This window comes from Anastrepha obliqua, chromosome 1, assembly GCF_027943255.1.
Source record: "Anastrepha obliqua isolate idAnaObli1 chromosome 1, idAnaObli1_1.0, whole genome shotgun sequence".
Lineage (NCBI taxonomy): Eukaryota > Metazoa > Arthropoda > Insecta > Diptera > Tephritidae > Anastrepha > Anastrepha obliqua.
The window spans coordinates 119694451-119711841 of NC_072892.1; the positions used below are offsets into that span (position 1 = coordinate 119694451).

The 17391-nt window shown below is 37.6% G+C and overlaps 1 protein-coding gene across 2 annotated transcripts in view; it reads right to left on the reverse strand.

Annotated features, from left to right (window-relative positions):
• Positions 1–17391, reverse strand: part of LOC129253026 (uncharacterized) — a 41049-nt gene that overhangs the window by 23400 nt on the left and 258 nt on the right. The gene's annotated exons all lie outside the window — the stretch shown is intronic.

Genomic DNA, 17391 nt, shown 5'->3' on the forward strand with positions numbered 1-17391 from the left:
TAATTTAAGAAATTTAAAAATAATTAATAATTAAGTAGTTACAGTTGCATACATTTAATTGGAAACGTGATGTTTTGGACAATTTCAACTAATTTTTTTCATTAATTTTTTATAAAAATTTAGATCGCTTTGAAACCAAAATCATAATATAAAAAAATGTTTATCGTTTTATTTCAAACTTTTTAATTATTATAATTGGCTGATTGATTTTTTGGTCATTTTTGCCCCTATATCAAGGCTAGGTTCTTCTTCTTGATTGGCGCAATAACGGCTTACGCGATTTTGACCGAGCTTAACAAAGTACGCCAGTCGTTTGTTTCTTTTGCTAACCGGTGCCAGTTGAGCACTTCCACTTGATCTTTCCATCGCAAACGAAGCGTTTCTCTTCCTTTGCTACCACCAGTTGGTGGTCAGAGCCGGAGCGTTTGTATCCATACGGACAGTATGATCCAGTTGCTCTTTATTCGCTGCGCTATGTCTATGTCGTCGTCAAGTTCATAAAGCTCATTGTTTCATCGCCTACGATACACGCCGTCGCTAACGTACAAAAATCCAAAAATCTTAACACTCTAAGGGACGCCTCAATGGGTATTGTCATCGTCCAAGCTTCTGCGCCATACGTTAGGACTGAGATTGTGTCGGTCATGTAAGAAAATTTCACAGCAGGCCGTGCCAATTGTACTTGGACGAGTCTAAGAGCGTAAAATGAGCGAGCACAATTGTGTTGTTAAGTCTCCTAAGACGTAGAAGCCAAAGTTACTCTCACAATTCGTCTTCGAATGACCACGTCTTGAGTAATTCTTGGGTATACTTGTATTTTTCTTTATATAAGGCTGATTTTCGATATATTATTGAGCGCTGTCATGCCACGGTTTTGAGAAAAATAATTTTAGAAAAATTTCGAGAAACGAAATGTAGGTGAAAAATGCCAATAAGGCCCAGGATGTAAATGGATGATTGGGGCAACCTGGGGTATATGTCTCTCTCTCGGTTGTATTAGTGCTACACAGTAGTGGTCAGACCAATACTTCTCTATGGTACTCTGGTACCACACCATGACTATGACCGTGACTCTTCATACATTGACCCTAAGAGCACTCAGATCGACTCCAACGGCGGTCTTCGACCTATTTGACCTACCACCTATAGATCTTTTCGCAGAAAACCTTGCGGCGAAATCTGCAGGAGGACTAAAAATCCTTTACGATCTCTCAAACGTAACAATATAGTCAATATGGCTATTTGGCTCCGGCTTTTAAAGGGGGAAAAAGATTCAATACATTTAACTTTTATACGGACGGTTCTAAAATGTGGAGTAGGCGCTGGAATATACTGTCCAGCGTATAAGCTTCCAAATCACTGCAGTGTATTCAGGCTAAGGTTTTCGCAGTTGGAAAGGCGCAGACCTAGCTTGTGTTACTACTGCGACCAACTCCAAGGTTAGCTTTTTCATAGATAGTCAGGCAGCCATTAAAGCAATTACATAGTTTAGTGTAATGAGCAAGCTCGTTCTTCAGGAGGCAGTAAAAAGGTTAGCAGTGCATTGTAAGCTACATTTCTACAGAATTCCAGACCATATGGCCATTGAAGGGAGCGAGATAGAAGATGATATAACGAATAATTGGGTTTTTCTCTATCCTCGGATTTTGCCAAAGAAATACCAAAGTCAATACGAATATTATACAACAAACTAGACGAAAATACAATCAGAAAACTTAGGATAAGATGGGAGACTCTTCCACCTGTAGGAATATAAAGATCATGTGGAAACGTAACGATCACAGTCGTACTCGATTTATACTATCACTCACATGAAGAGATTTTAGAGCTATGATAGGTGTGCTGGCGGGGCATAGCCCAGTAGCAGCGTATGCTTATAAGGTAGGAATCTCGGCCAGCGAGAAATGCAAGGAATGTATAGAGTAGGGTCACTGAAGAGCATCTCCTTTGCGGTTTTCCTGCGTTATTAAAAACACGCTTAAAATATCTGGGTCCCCACAGTTTGATGGATAGGAAAAGATATCAGCAGTGGGTTGGAAATATCTTCTTAAATTCGCAATAGAAACCGGAACACATGGACTATTTCAAAACGCATAACTAATGAGCTCCATTTAGTATCGCTGACCGAACTGGTCAGCTCAGCGAACGTGACTGCAATTCAACCTGTTCAACCTAACCTAACCGATTTAGATAGAAAGGAAGAACGTAACAACAAGTTATGGGTGATGTAAGAAAATTAATACTTTGAAGCATAGGTGGGCAATCAATGTCACCCCCTAATAACATTAAAAACAAACGAGAGAGCAAGTATAAGTCTTCTACTTTCTAAAGTATTCAAATTAATTGACAAAAGTATTGACATAGGCGGCCGTCGTAGCCGAATGGGTTGGTGCGTGACTACCATTCGGAATTCAGCGAGAACGTAGGTTCGAATCTCGGTGAAAGAGCAAAATGAAGAAAAACATTTTTCTAATAGCGGTCGCCCCTCGGTAGGCAATGGCAAACCTGTATTTCTGCCATGACAAAGCACCTCATAAAAATATCTGCCGTTCGTAGTCGGCTTGAAACTGTAAGTCCCTCCATTTGTGGAACAACATCAAGACGCGCACCACAAATAGGAGGAGGAGCTCGACAAACACCCAAAAAGGGTGTAGGCGCCAATTATATTATATATATAATATATATATTGACAAATATTTGCGCCAATTCATGTTGGTGTGTGTAGCTATAGTAATTCGCAAATGCTGTGCAGTCGATTTATTTAGGCGTGCTTGTAATTTCAAATTGTCCTATTGACTTTTCAATTCTTAAAATTTTTTTTTTTTTAATTAAAACAGCCCTTACTTTTTCTTCACTTTTTCTTCGACCGTAAAATTCTCAAACCGACCTTTATTTATGTAAATGATCAGATGTATGAATTTCCAAACCTTCATTAAATATCTATATTTAAAATACTTTTGGATATTTGTTGATCACCCGTTCTTTTATTATTCAGCCCGTGCATACTCGTACTATTAGATATCTCAACTCAGACAAGATTACAAATGATTACTTTAATTGATGCGCTCTGTTCACTCTTCAGCTGCATACTTGTTTATATAGATATGCATGGGCGTGTTTACACATGAGTGGGTATTAACAACATTCTTCAGAAAACACTCAGAAATGAAAATGTGTTGTCACTTTGAAGGTTTCCACGTGTAAACCTCAAGCGAGCTTTCGTAATATTTCACGTGATCGCGCTAACTTGTAAGCCGCCTTGCCATTGATAATGGTGAGGGTGTCAATGCTTGTATCTTTAGACTTGCGCAAGACCTTCCTCCCAAATTAACATTAACTTATCAATGCAGAGAAACAACAAGCAATTACTTACTCACCTGAAGCATGGGCAAGTTGTTTATAGATAGTTCCCCAAAGTACAGTATTGCGAAACATTTTAGAAGTAATATTATATAATATGTAATATTCATAATAAATATAAATTTAGTATGCCAAAATGTATATATTCTTTCAATTTTTTTTTTTTTTTGTAATGAGTAGCTGCATTTAATTCCGGTCAGCACAACTGTAAGAACCCAGAATCATCCGTTTATTTATTGCGTTCTTACGCAGCACCGATACTCTTTCCCTAAACCCACCTTCAACAGGCTCTCAAGACTAGCATCCCCCCAAGAAAATAGTGGCAAACTCAAAGACCATGAAGAAGGCGGGAAAAATATTTCTACACAGATGTATCCAAGCTAGAAAATAAAGTAGGCTATGGAGTTTTTCAACAAAATTAGGATTGGAATGATATGTCCTACTTTCGGACTGCTGTATCGTCTACCAAGCAGAAGTCCTAGTCATAACCTTAGGTCAGAATGTGATTGTTTACCTCAACACACACCCGACTGCGAGTATTGCAGGCGATTGAACAATGAGCTGTATGAGCTTTAGCGCAGCGAATAAAGATCCAGCGGCTTCGTTGTCTGGGTCATGTCGTGCGAATGAACACAAACGCTGCGGCTCTGAAAGTATTCGATGAGATACCAGCTGGTGGTAGCAGAGGGAGAGGAAGACCTCCTCTGCGTTAGAAAGATCAGGTGGAGAAGGACTTGGTGTGACCAACTGGCGCCGGTTAGCTTGAGAAAAAAACAACTGGTGCGCTTTATTAACTCGGCCGAAATCGTGTTATCGCGCCAATTAAAAAGAAGAAGAACACACACGCCGTAACAAAAACTACGATAAATATCTTTTCAGACAATGAGGCGGCCATCAAATCAATGGAGGCAGTTATACTAAGATCAAAGTAATGCCTAGCAGCTTTAAATGATATTAGCATCATTTTCAAGGCCAGCCTTATATTGGTTCCGGGATATTGAAGGAAATTGCAAGGCCGATGAGCTAGCCAAGAAAGTTACTACTCTTTCACTGCTTGAAAGCAGAGGCAGCATTGGAATTCTTATGGCAACTTGCAAATTAAGGATGAAAAGAAATATTCTTCAGAGGGCCAATAGATCATGGAGAGAAGAAAATTAAGGCAACTTGCAAATTAAGGATAAAAAATAATATTATAATATATTCTCCGAAAGGCCAATAGGTCATGGAGAGAAGAAAATTAAGGCAACTTGCAAATTAAGCATAAAAAAAAATATTCTCCGAAAGGCCAATAGGTCATGGAGAGAAGAAAATTAAGGCAACTTACAAATTAGGGATAAAAAAAAAAATCTTCAGGAGGCCAATAGGTCTTGGAGAGAAAAAAAACGATTACATGGACATAGTGTTTATTTTTAGAATATGATATCCGACATATGTATGTCCGCCACGGCTACGAGTTACGAGTCCATTCGATCTCTTCAATTTTCGACTAATTTTTTCCAATAAATCTGAATAACAAATCTTAAGGTGCCCAATCAGCCAAAATGCGACGCAACCGATGGTGATTTGCAAAGAGCAAAGGCCAGCAAGTTGAGAACGACAACGAATCGACATTTCGGTCTCTTCTTCAATACGAACCACGCGAACAGATTTCCTTTTTTCCTAGTAAAAAATTCCAAAATTTGGAAGCGTTGTTTTGGCGCTAAATGATTTGATGGCTTGCCAAACCTTACTGAACAGAAATGTCAACACAGTTTGTCATACTCAGCTGTCAAACCACAGTTATCGATACCGATATCGATTAAAAAATATGAGATATAAACTGTAGCGCTCCAAAAACTTTGTTCAAGACTGTAAACATTTACGTATACGAGTATATAAGAATATATACATATCTCTGCGCTTCTGATTCATTTCTATTAGAGGCCCGTTGTCAACTGAGTTTTCACACACACACATGCAGGCATGTTTTGTAAATAGTGCGATAAACTACTCGCTGCTGTTGGTTTCTATTTACATACGAGTGCGCTTCGAGATAAGTATTATATAAATGAGCCAAGTCATTTAATAGTATAAATAACAATCAAAAGTACACGAACAATAAATTTTCAGTGCAAAAATGTGCGAAAACTTGCAATCAAATTATTTAGCAAAAATTACAACACAGTGCTACAGTAAAAATGAACTTTTTGAGTAACCTAGTAGAGGTCGTAGATATGGTGGAGTAGCTCACAAAAATGTATTCGAAAATTTTCCAACACCCCCAAATTCTCAACTTATTCATAGAAAATTAGTTTGTTATGACCTCATCTATAAAAAAGGTTTATCGCTTTTAACTTTTTTAGTAATTTTAAGTTTTAATATACCTTTGGAAAAAAAATGTTGGCATTTTTTAAATTAACTGCAGAAAAGATTGGTGGCTCTGGCAAACGAAATAAGAGGTCAACAAACTATTTTAGTTCAAAAATATAAATCCGTCTTTGCTGGCACTTTAAATCCAAGAAATCAACCGGTTTAATGCTTCTTGACATTGAGAAAGCTTTTGATTCGATATGGCATGATGGTCTTATTTACAAATTAATAAATTTACAAATTAATAAAAATCATAAATTGCTTTTTAAAAAATCGTTACTTTTGCGTGTCTCTGAATGACGAATACTCTGACATGACCGAATAACCCGCTGGAGTTCCCCAGGGATCGGTACTTGGTCCTTTACTGTACATTATTTATTGCTCTGATTTTCCCAAATTAGCTAATTGTTCATATGCTATGTATGCAGACGACATTGGCATATTTTATTCGCATGCGTTTGGTAACCAAATCGTAACCAAACTTCAAGATGCACTACAAAACATGGCAGACTACTTGTGTACTTGGAAAATAAAATTAAACATTGGTAAGACGCAAGCTATCTTTTTCACTAGAAAAAGAAGTCATTGCTTTATACCAAGTACAGGTTTGAGGTTAGGTAGTTATGATATCCCGTGGGTCAATACCGTACGATATCTGGGGGTGATTTTTGATAAAAAAGTATTTTTTTGCGATCATGTAAAGTACATACAGGAGAAAGTAAATTTGGCAATTAAAATGTTATATTCCCTAATAAATAGACGCTCAGGCTTAAGTGATGAAAATAAACTAATAATTTATAAGTCTATATTTCAGCCAATAATATTATATGCCTGTTCAGCCTGGAGTAATATCGCAAAGTCACATGTCAAGAAACTGCAAATCTGCCAAAATAAGGTACTCAAAATGATGCTACGACTCCCATGGCATTTCTCCACCAGAAAGCTTCATGATGAATCAAAAACTAAGATTTTGTCAGATCAAATACAAAATTTGACTAAAAGATTCAAAATTCGTTCCAGTTTTTCGGACAATCTGCTAATAACTGAACTTTCTTAATGTTCAATTAGGCCGTGGTACTTAAATGCGTATAGATTAACCCTAGCTTGTAAGATGTAAAGCGGAGGTTTTTCATAGTAGTTTTTTCCTTCGAAAAAAGAAAAAATCGTTTAAAAAACCAAACCTGTGATAAATATATAAATATAATGATGTAGAATTAAGATTTATATCATATTCTGTAAATTGTGCGATAACATAAGTATTGTAACGTTTTTCTACTTAATAAACTCTTATCTCTAAATCCAAACCGGACAGCAAATAACATTCTCTACGCTGCTATGGAAGTAAAAAATGATTTCTTGGACTGTCCAATCACTGTAGGCAAAATAGTTAAAATGCTTAATAAAACGAAGCTAATAAGGCGCCTGGGCTTGACTAAATTTCATATGAATTTTAAAAAATTCAGCCAGCGAGTTGTGGGACCAGCTTGTAGAAATTTACAGTAAGTTATAAACAACTCGTAAAGTGGGAGACATTTTTCAAACAAATTTGCTTTATCCGATTTTCAATAAAGGTGATAGAAGGGAAGTCACAAATTACAGAGGAATATCTGTTATGAATTGCAGTGCATAAATTCTACTGAGTGTTTTCAATTCTTGGCTGCATTAATGGATTGAGGAAAACAACTAACTCATAGAGTTTCAAGCAGGTGTTTGCAAAAATATTCAATGATAAAAATATTCTACAGGTATCTATAAAGCAGTTTGAGTGTGAAGAGTGTATGATGTCTCTTTCACTTTTTGAGCTGCATCTAAGGTGCGCTTCAAAAACGCCAAAAAAGCTTTAAGAAAAGCGCTTAAGCTCGAAAAAGAGTATAAAAACAGCTAATCTGCACTTATGGAAGGCACAAACATTGAGGCAATCAACTGAATCTGAGGTACTAATTCGTGACGATCAAGGCGCCTGGGCTCGGATAGATGCAGAAATAGGCAATGTGTTTGCAAAGCATTTGAGGATGATGTTTCAACCGAACCCACCAACTAATGGGTTTGAATTGCCTGAAACCGATTTGACGCAATTTGGAAGTGAGTCTCCATCAGCACTTGAATATAGTAACAATGCAATGAAAAATTCTCCGCATGAGCCTAAAGTCAATAATTGAGAACGAGATGAATCCTAAAAAATTATCAAATATCTCCTAAAATGATAGTAGAGACTCCAAACTGCGCTGTTAGATTTCTCAGTGTGCTATTTAATGCAATTCTTCAAGTTGACCACTTTCCTTCTCAATGGAAAAAATCGACCATTGTAATGATCCCGAAATAATGGTCCCAGAAAGAAATAAAGCCGAAGCAGCTTCATACAGACTTATGAGTCTGCTGACATCTCTGTCCAAACTACATATTTGAAAAGTTGCTAAAATGAAAACTGATGCCCCATATGCAGCAAAACAACATAGTTCCGGCTCATCAGTTCGGTTTTCGTGAGAAACACGGTACAATTGAGCAAGTCAATCGCATCAGCTCCGAAATAATGAATGCTTTTGAACGACGGTAAAATTGCTTAGCCATATATCTTGATGTAGCTCAAGCGTTCGACAGGGTATGGCAGAGGAACTTATCTACAAAGTCCAACGCACACTGCCACAACGCTCCCACAAAATATTAGTATCTTATCTTACAAATCTGGTGTTTATGGTAATATATAAAAACTGCCTAACTGATGAAGTCGATATTAAAGTCGGCGTACCACAAGGCAGTGTACTGGGTCCGCTTTTGTATGTATGTAATATACACGGCTGACCTTCCAAAAAACCCGCAAATACTTACATCCACGTTTGCTGACGACACTGAAATCTTTTGTCGCTCCGAGTGTCCAATAAGAGCGTCGGGTGAACTCAACAGTCGACTGAAACACCTAATAAAAGGGTTGGCAGACTGAGAAATCCAAGTGAATGAGCAAAAGTGTAAGCATGTGACTTTTACGCTAAATAGAAGCGACAGCTCCAGTGTGTATCTGAACTCCACACTCATACCCCATTCTAAAGAAGTTACAAACCTTGCTGTTCGTATGGACAGGCGCCTGGCATGGAAAAGGCACATTGAGGCCAAAAGTGGACAGATGAAGCTAAAAACGAAAAATCTTCATTGGCTAATCAATGCCCGTTCCCCGCTTCCGTTCCCCGCAGCCATCAAGCCAATCTGGACGTATGCGTCACAACTGTGGGGAAATGCAAGTACCAGCTATATTACAATTATACAACGAAAACAATCTAAAATATTAAGAATGGTTACTGGAGCGCCGTGGTACATAACCAATGAAAATATCCATCAAGACGTAAATGTTCCATTAGTGGCAGCAGAAATAGCAGTAATTCAACAGAACTACTAGCAAAGGCTGAGACACCACCCAAATCCATTGGCTCGGTCCCTGTTGCATACCGTCAATTCGTCACGTCCCAGAAGAATTGACTTTTCAACCCTGTCACGCATATTTGAGTCCCCTATAACAACCTTAACCTTGTTCAAGAAGCTGTAGGTACTATAATTTACGTTAGGTTAGGTTAGGTTATGGTGGTAGTCGGTCTGCACGACCAACTCACTTAGACCTTACAGGTCCGTTGTGATACCACTGTGCTACACGGGAACCTCATTTATCTTCCTTCGTGGAACCATTTCGTGGCTCTTATGAAGCGTAGTATTGATGCCAACCCCACGCCAGACAGTTCTGTAAGAGAATTAAAAAAGTATTTACCTAGACAACCTGCTCTGATTTTAGCTAGGGCTGGACAATTGCAAAGGAAGTGCTCAACTGTTTCTTCCTCTTCCTCATCTCTACAACTTCTGCAATATTCATGGGAGAAAACTCCTAGTCTCGAGGAATGCCTGCCAAATAGCCAGTGACCGGTTAGACAAGCCACGACCTTCGAGATATTGTCTCTTGAGAGACTAAGCAATTCCTTTGTTCTTTTCTTGTTTATTTGCGGTCATAGTAGCCTAGCTGTTAGACACGTATCCTCATATCTCCATGACCTATTGGCCTCTTGGATGAAGTGGTTTTTTATCATTAGTTTACTCGTGGCCATGGATATTCCGATGGTACTTTTATCACTCAGCAGTTGGAGAGCAGTACCCTTTCTGGCTAGCTCATCTGCTTTACAGTTTCCCTCAATATCTCTATGTCCCGGAACCCAAATAAGGCTGACCTTGAATACGTCACTAATGTCATTTAGGGCTGCCCGGCATTCCTGTGCAACCTTCGATCTTAGTAAAGCCGCATTCATTGATTTGATGGCCGCCTGGCTATCCGAGAATATGTTTATAATCGTTTTTGTTACGGCGTGCGTATTTAGGTATATAGCCACTTCTTTTATAGTACCTCTGCCTGATAGACGCTGCAGTAGTCTGGTAGTCGAACGGATAGTTCCAGTCCTAATTCCTTCGAGAAAACTCCGTAGCCAACCTTATCGTCTAGCTTGGAGCCATCTGTGTAAAAGTTTAATTCCCCCCTTCTCCATGGCCTTGTTGTATGCCACTCACTTCTTGACGGTATACTCGTCTTGAAGAGCCTTTCAAAGGTGAGTCTAGGGATAGAGTAGTCTATTTCTTGTTTATGACTATTCAGAGAGTGCAAAATGGAAGCGTGGCCAAAGCACCGGTCTTTCCATAGCGCCATACTTTTTAGTCTGAGCGCCGAGGCGGCGGCGACGTGTTTTCCTACCAGATTTAGGGCAGGTAAGTTGATTAGCACTTCCAGCGCTTTGTTTGGAGTAGTCCTTAAAGCGCCAGAGATGCATAAAAAAGCTGTTCTTTGGACCTTACTCATGATTTTAGCGTAAGTCGCCTTTTGAGCAGATGGCCACCATACAAGTATTCCGTTCATTAGGATTGGCCTAACTACCGAAGTATAGAGCCAGTGCGTAATACGGGGTGTTAGTCCCCATTTGATACCGACCGCTTTTTTGCAAGTGTATAATGCAACGTTGGCCTTCTTTACTCTTTCCTCAATATTAGATTTCCACGTAAGTTTCCTGTCTAATATGAGTCCTAGGTACTTGACATTCTCTTTCAAAGGAATCTCCACACCCTTAAAAATTAGCGGGGAGATTGCAGGGAGCCTATGTTTCTTTGTAAAGAGAATTATTTGAGTTTTTGAGGGGTTTATATCGAGTCCCCTGTTCTCAGTCCAGCTTCTAAGCGTGGCCATGTTAGAGCGCAGAATATCCATAAGGGTATTAGGATATTTGCCTTTAACGGCGATTGCTACGTCATCTGCGTAAGCTGTGACGTCGCAACCCCCTCTTTCCAGGGTCAGCAACAGGGAGTTTACTGCCAGGATCCAAAGAAGAGGGGAGAGGACTCCACCTTGCGGTGTGCCTCTGCAGACCTGTCTGCTTAGAGTAGTGCTTCCTAATTTAGCCGTTACCTTTCTTTTGATGAGTATATCTTCTATCAGGGCTACGACGTGTGGTTCAACTCCAAAATCTTCTAATGAATCTACTATGGCGTTTGCATTTATATTGTTGAAGGCGTCTTCTATGTCTACGAAAGCAACCAATGCAAACTCTTTGTCTGATAAGCTTTTTTCCACCAACCCGACGAGTGAGTGTAAGGCGGTTTCTGTGGACTTCCCTTTAGTATAGGCATGTTGCGCCGAAGAGAGCCTATTTAAAGGCACGACACTCCGTATGTATAATTTACGTTAAGAGTCGAAACCTTAATGTTATTATTAAGTTTATTTAATCAATTCAATAAATAATAATAACAGTATAAAAAAATATTCAAAGGACTTACATGAAAATTTGGGTGGTGGTTTGAAAGTTGACGATCTAAATATAAGGCTGCTTCTCTATGCCGATGATATAGTCGTTTTAGTGGATGAAATAAATACGCTTCATAAAAAATCTAGAAGCTTACTGTGAAAAATGAAAGAGCCAAATCGGCAATAAACGATTTTTCGTGTGGGGGCTAAAAACCATCTTGGCATATGAAACCTTGAGGCTCCCACTCCTCCTAACAAAAATAACGGGTGATTTTTTTCTTTTTAAACAGTTGGTTTAAACAGCTGACGCACGTTTCGTGTTTTGTTTCACTGTCAAATATCTTCAGTTTGGTCTATAATTTAACCATGAATCGTCTTGCAAACGAACAAAGCTTGCAAATCATTGAATTTTATTATTAAAATGCGTGTTCTGTTAAGAAAGTTTATCGCGCGCTTCTTCCATTTTATGGCCAGTTTAATCGACCCACTGAAGCGGCTATTCGAGCTATTGTGACTAAATTTAGAACCAAATTTACATTATTGGACATCAAACCACCAACACGCTTACGTAGAGTGCGAACTGAAGAAAATATCGCAGCTGTATCGGCCAGTGTTAATGATGACCATCAATTATCGATTCGTCGCCGTTCGCAGCAATTGGGTCTCTGTTACTCAACAACGTGGAAAATTTTGCGAAAGCATTTAGGAGTGAAGCCTTCCAAAATACAGCTGGTGCAAGAATTGAAGCTGAACGACCTACCGCAACGCAGAATTTTTGGTGAATGGGAAAGTTGGCCGAAGATCCACTTTTTTATCGAAAAATTGTGTTCAGCGACGAAGCTCATTTTTGGATCAATGGGTGCGTAAATAAGCAGAATTGTCGATTTTGGAGTGAAGATCAGCCAGATGAATTGCAAGAGCTATCAATGTATCCAAAAAAGGTCACAGTTTGGTGCGGTTTATGGGCTGGAGGTATCATTGGACCGTACGTCTTCAAAGATGCTGCGAAGCGTAACGTAACTGTGAATGGTGAGCGCTACCGTGAAATGATATCCAACTTTTTTTTTACCCAAAATGGAAGAGCTTGACTTGTATGACATGGTGCCACATGCCAAACAGCACGCGTAACAATGGACTTGTTGAGAGGCGAGTTCGGTGAACATTTTATTTCACGTTCGAGACCTGTCAATTGGCCACCCAGATCGTGCGATATAACGCCTTTAGATTATTTTTTGTGGGGCTATGTTAAAGCTCATGCCTATTCAGACGAGCCTGCTTCAATTAACGCATTGGAAGACAACATTAAAGCATTTATATGTGAGATACCGGCCGAAACATTGGGAAGAGTATGCCAAAATTGGACTAAGCGGATGGACCATTTGAAGCGCAGTCGCGGTCAACATTTGCATGAAATAATGTTCAAACATTAAATTATATGGACTGTACTATCGATTTAGATAAAAATTGCATGCATTTTTCTAAATTTTACGTGTGTTTTTTTGAAAAACTTTCCTATAGCTCTTAAAAAATCACCCTTGATTTACAATTTGAAAAGGTACGAAAGGTTGGTATAAAAAAGCAAGGGGGCAGAAAAAAACAAACTATTTCTAAATTCTAGTAACACTAATAAAAGACAAAAAATATAGAATAGAGCACTAAACAGTAGCGATAGAATATATAAAGAACTGGGCCATAGGGTACGTCAAAAGTTATTTTAAAAAGAAAAAGAAAAATTTTTGATTTCATGAATTTTTAAAGCCAGAAGTAATTGCATTACGCTTCATGACCTTTGCAATGAAAACTGCTTTTTATGTAACTTAAATGAGAAGGAAAGAATCCAACATTTTTTTGAACGATGCTCACAATGAAAACAATACAGCTGTACTTTCTTTGGAGCGGCCGTAAAAAAAGGTAAAAAGGTAATCAATTTTATTGCTGATGCTTTCAAGTACAGACAATTTATTATAAATTAAGAGTTTTGTTAACAAATATCTACCTAATTTTTCCGGCAGGTGACTTTCAAAGTCATTGCCGTACATTTATTTAATTTAAATGATATAAAAAATATTGTAAACAGTTTTGTAAGAATTTTTATAAAATATATAAATTAATCTATGTATCCATATATAGGCATTTTTTAAATAATAATAAAGCTTTTGTGAAAATAGTTCGAATATGGGAAAAAATTTGTAATCAGTCTGAAATTTACACAACTTTTTTTAAATTTTCTACTTTGGCAGCTTTTTTTCAACAATTTTGCAAAAAAGTATACACATTTAAGAAAATTTCTAAAAACACATTTTATTTTGAGTGAAACAGGCATCAACCTACAGAATTAAGTAAGCAGTTATGAAGCTATGATATTTTTTATAAAGAGTGAAAAGACAATACAAAAATTCTTAACTGCTTTAAGGAATTTGTTCTTAACCAAAAAATACAATAAAAAAAAAACAACATTTAAAGAAAAAAACTACCAAAGTTGAAAACATAAAAAAGAGTTGTGCAAATTTCATACTTTTTGCATATTTGTTCCATATATTGAAATTTGATTCAGAAAAACATCGTTGGCTTAAAAATGTCAGGATTCTTCTTTCCAAAGCTAGAATAAAACTTAAAATTACTAAAAAATTAAAAGCTCTAAAGGTCGTTGTGTAAATTAGGTCAAGACAAATTGATTTTTTATTATCAGGTTGAGAATTTGAGGGGGTTGAAAATTTTCCCAACACATTTTCTTGCACTAGTCGACCAGACCTACGACCTCTTCAAAGTGACTTAAACAGTTCGTATATTTTTTTTTTTGCCTTTGTAACATATGTAAAATCACAGAATGTTATAAAGGCTCTAATAACAATTTAAAGGTCATGTATATGCATACTCACATAGACATACACACATATATATTTGGCAAAGTGTGCACTAAATATTTGAAGAAATAATGAAATCATGATGTGTGAAGGCGAAATATTTTAAAAGTCATATTTGCACTAAAATGTATGGCCTTGAGTGCCGACATGACTATTGCCCTTGAGTCACGAATGCCAGTATGTGAATACCCTGTAGGGAAATCCATTCTATGAGATATGAGAAGCAATTGGTGTTTTTTTATTTTTATTCTTTCCATTTTTAAATTTCAATCTGTTAAATTTAAATAGTAAGTAATTGTTTTTAAGGTAGTAGTGATTTTTCAGCAGGCTGTGGGGTACTTCAAGCGAGCAATAATCAAGTCATTAAACTCATTGATACTCGAAATTAGTCAGAGAATACGCGATTCTCCTCTCAGCCACCTCTGAGTGGTTCCGTGTCAAGCTAGAATGGATGCCAAATTATGGTGGAGTTACACAAAATTTTCGATGCGATGCCGTCCTTGGTTTTCAACTTAATGCTGAATGAAGTACAATAATTTGGCATTTGGATTCCCGGAAGAGAAGATGGATAGATGCAGTTATCGACGATATGAGATGAGTTGAAAACTGGCAGCGCTTAGTAGAAGATCGAGAAATCTGAAGGAAAATTGCTAATTATATTACTTGCCTTGTAAGGAGAGAAGAAAACAGAAAGCCACAAATCTCGATAATTTTATGAACCCTTATTGGGTACTGAGAAATGTAATGGTTTTTCATATCACTCTTGCAGAGTAATGAACTGGAATTCTTTCATTTTCTGATCCGCAACCGCCGTAACTTTACGAGGTTCTAGGAATCTTGGTTCTGATGTCAGCAACACCCCCAAAGCAAATAATTGGTAGGTTTTCATATCGAGCATAATAAGTAGACATCGGATTCTTATGCAGTGCATATTTTTGTTTAACATCACATGAAGTTCGCACCTAGGTAGAAACTCATCATAATAAAATATTCAATTTGCATAAAAATCCGATCTCTAATAATAAGTAAGATTTCGAAACGTCTCAAATGTTTCAAAAGCATTCACCGATGATAGTTTATGCCCTATGAAATACTACAAAAAGTGGCAAAAAGAAACCCGGACCTTGCCCGCTACAAAGTGAATTATCCCTAAAACAAATGACAAAAGTGCGCGATTTCGTTGAAATAATAATAAATCGTTTATGAAAATCTTTGAAATATAATTAGCAACTCATCAGGTAAATGTGTTTTGCATTTTGAAGTCGTATTCGGTCTGAATCGCGTACAAGGCTATCGCGCCAATCAAGAAGAAGAAAAAGAATTCGGTCTGAATAACTCAAAATTGTTAGCTGGCCAATAATTATGAGTAAGAGTTGTCTCTCATTTCGTTGTATCATTTTCTGTGGTGGTGATTGTGGTGGAGGTTTAGTCTGAGTGAAACAGGTCAGACCCAGAAGCACAAATGATGACATTTTGATACACTATTTGTAGGACCACTGCCTTTTATTAGTCAAAAGATTTTAAGATGACTATGAATCTGCCTATGCCGTCTATTTCTTTTTTCTGCAATTTCTTTCAAGTTAACCATCGCGAATTGTCCCAGCATTATATGTCTATTCTTGGACACTCACACAGATAGTAGAAGAGTGCTTTCTTACATTCTTCTCGATTGCAGCTTCTACATCTGTCGTTGTGCGGCCACACCAACTTCCTCGTCTATCATCGTCTCTCAAAGGCCAGTGGCCGGTTACTGTTGACGTAATTCTGAATATGTCTGCTCGTGGCTTTCATAACAACTGGTCAGTTCTGAATTTGTTGAAATTGGGCCAGGTTTATTGTTAGTCTATCCGTTAACGGTCTGCTTTTGGAATAGCGAAAACGATCTCTCTTTCGCCTCATTCGCCATATACACCTGATTAAGCACCCTTCGACTATTATCTGGTGATGAAGGAAGAGTCTTGTAAATCGATTGAAGTCATTAAAATCGTTTTAACCAGCATCCTTAACAAGGGGAAGTATGCAAAATTAATTTATTTTGATTAAAAAAAAATATTTGTGAGAAAATATTTACTAGCCTTTTCGTTTTGGAAAAACTTTCTACTTATTTAATTTTTTTTTCTTACTCTAACCAAGACTCAGACTTTTTTCTTTTATCAAGTTGGTTTACAGCAACAATAGCACACTCTAAGAGCCATCAACATTTGGCATTCCTTTGTCAGGCTTTTGAAAAAGCGTTCTATTCTAAAATCAATGCCCTCTGATAAAAACGCGCAGATTTTTATTCTGAATTTTTATGCTGACCTCCAACCAAGACTGACAGAGTACACGATTGCGCTATCCCAGTCCACAACGTCAGCATAGAAAATAGGCAAACGTAAAGAAGAGGAAGAATAAGCGAGAAAAATAAACTGTATTCGAAACCTTTATTTGTGTTTTTACAATTTAACACACGGCACTTCTTTTTTATCATTTTGCTTCATTTAGAAATTAAAATATTCACTATTTGTTTATTTTTTGTGCTGACGTCACTCAAATGTCAAATTCACAAAGAGAAAAGTAGCATTTTTCGGATAGCCAACATTATGACATTCAACTGTGAAAAAAATTTATCAAACGTGAAAATTGTGGGAAAAAAATTAACAAACACCACAAAATGTTCTCCTTTCCATTATTGAAATGTGCAACAAAAAATTTCACTTCTGCACCAGAAACGTTATTCCACTCACACTTTTCCTGCAGGGTGCGTACTAATGTACACACTTCAAAATTTTATTCGTTTGCATTCGTAACAGCCAAACAAACGAAAAGAGCTTAGCCAGTCAAGGCAGCTGGGGAGCGGGAGAGCACACGTCCCACTGACCTACTTCCATACAACGCACTGCCGGGTACAAAAACAAGCATCTCTACGCATAATTACAAGCACAACTGTTGGCGAAAATTGTAAAGCATACAATTAGGCACACGTCACAAACAAAGCTTGCACTTGACCTACACTAATTCCCATCAAACTCGCAGGCACATTGGTTTAGATGTGGAACTCTCATTAATGTGCACACATCT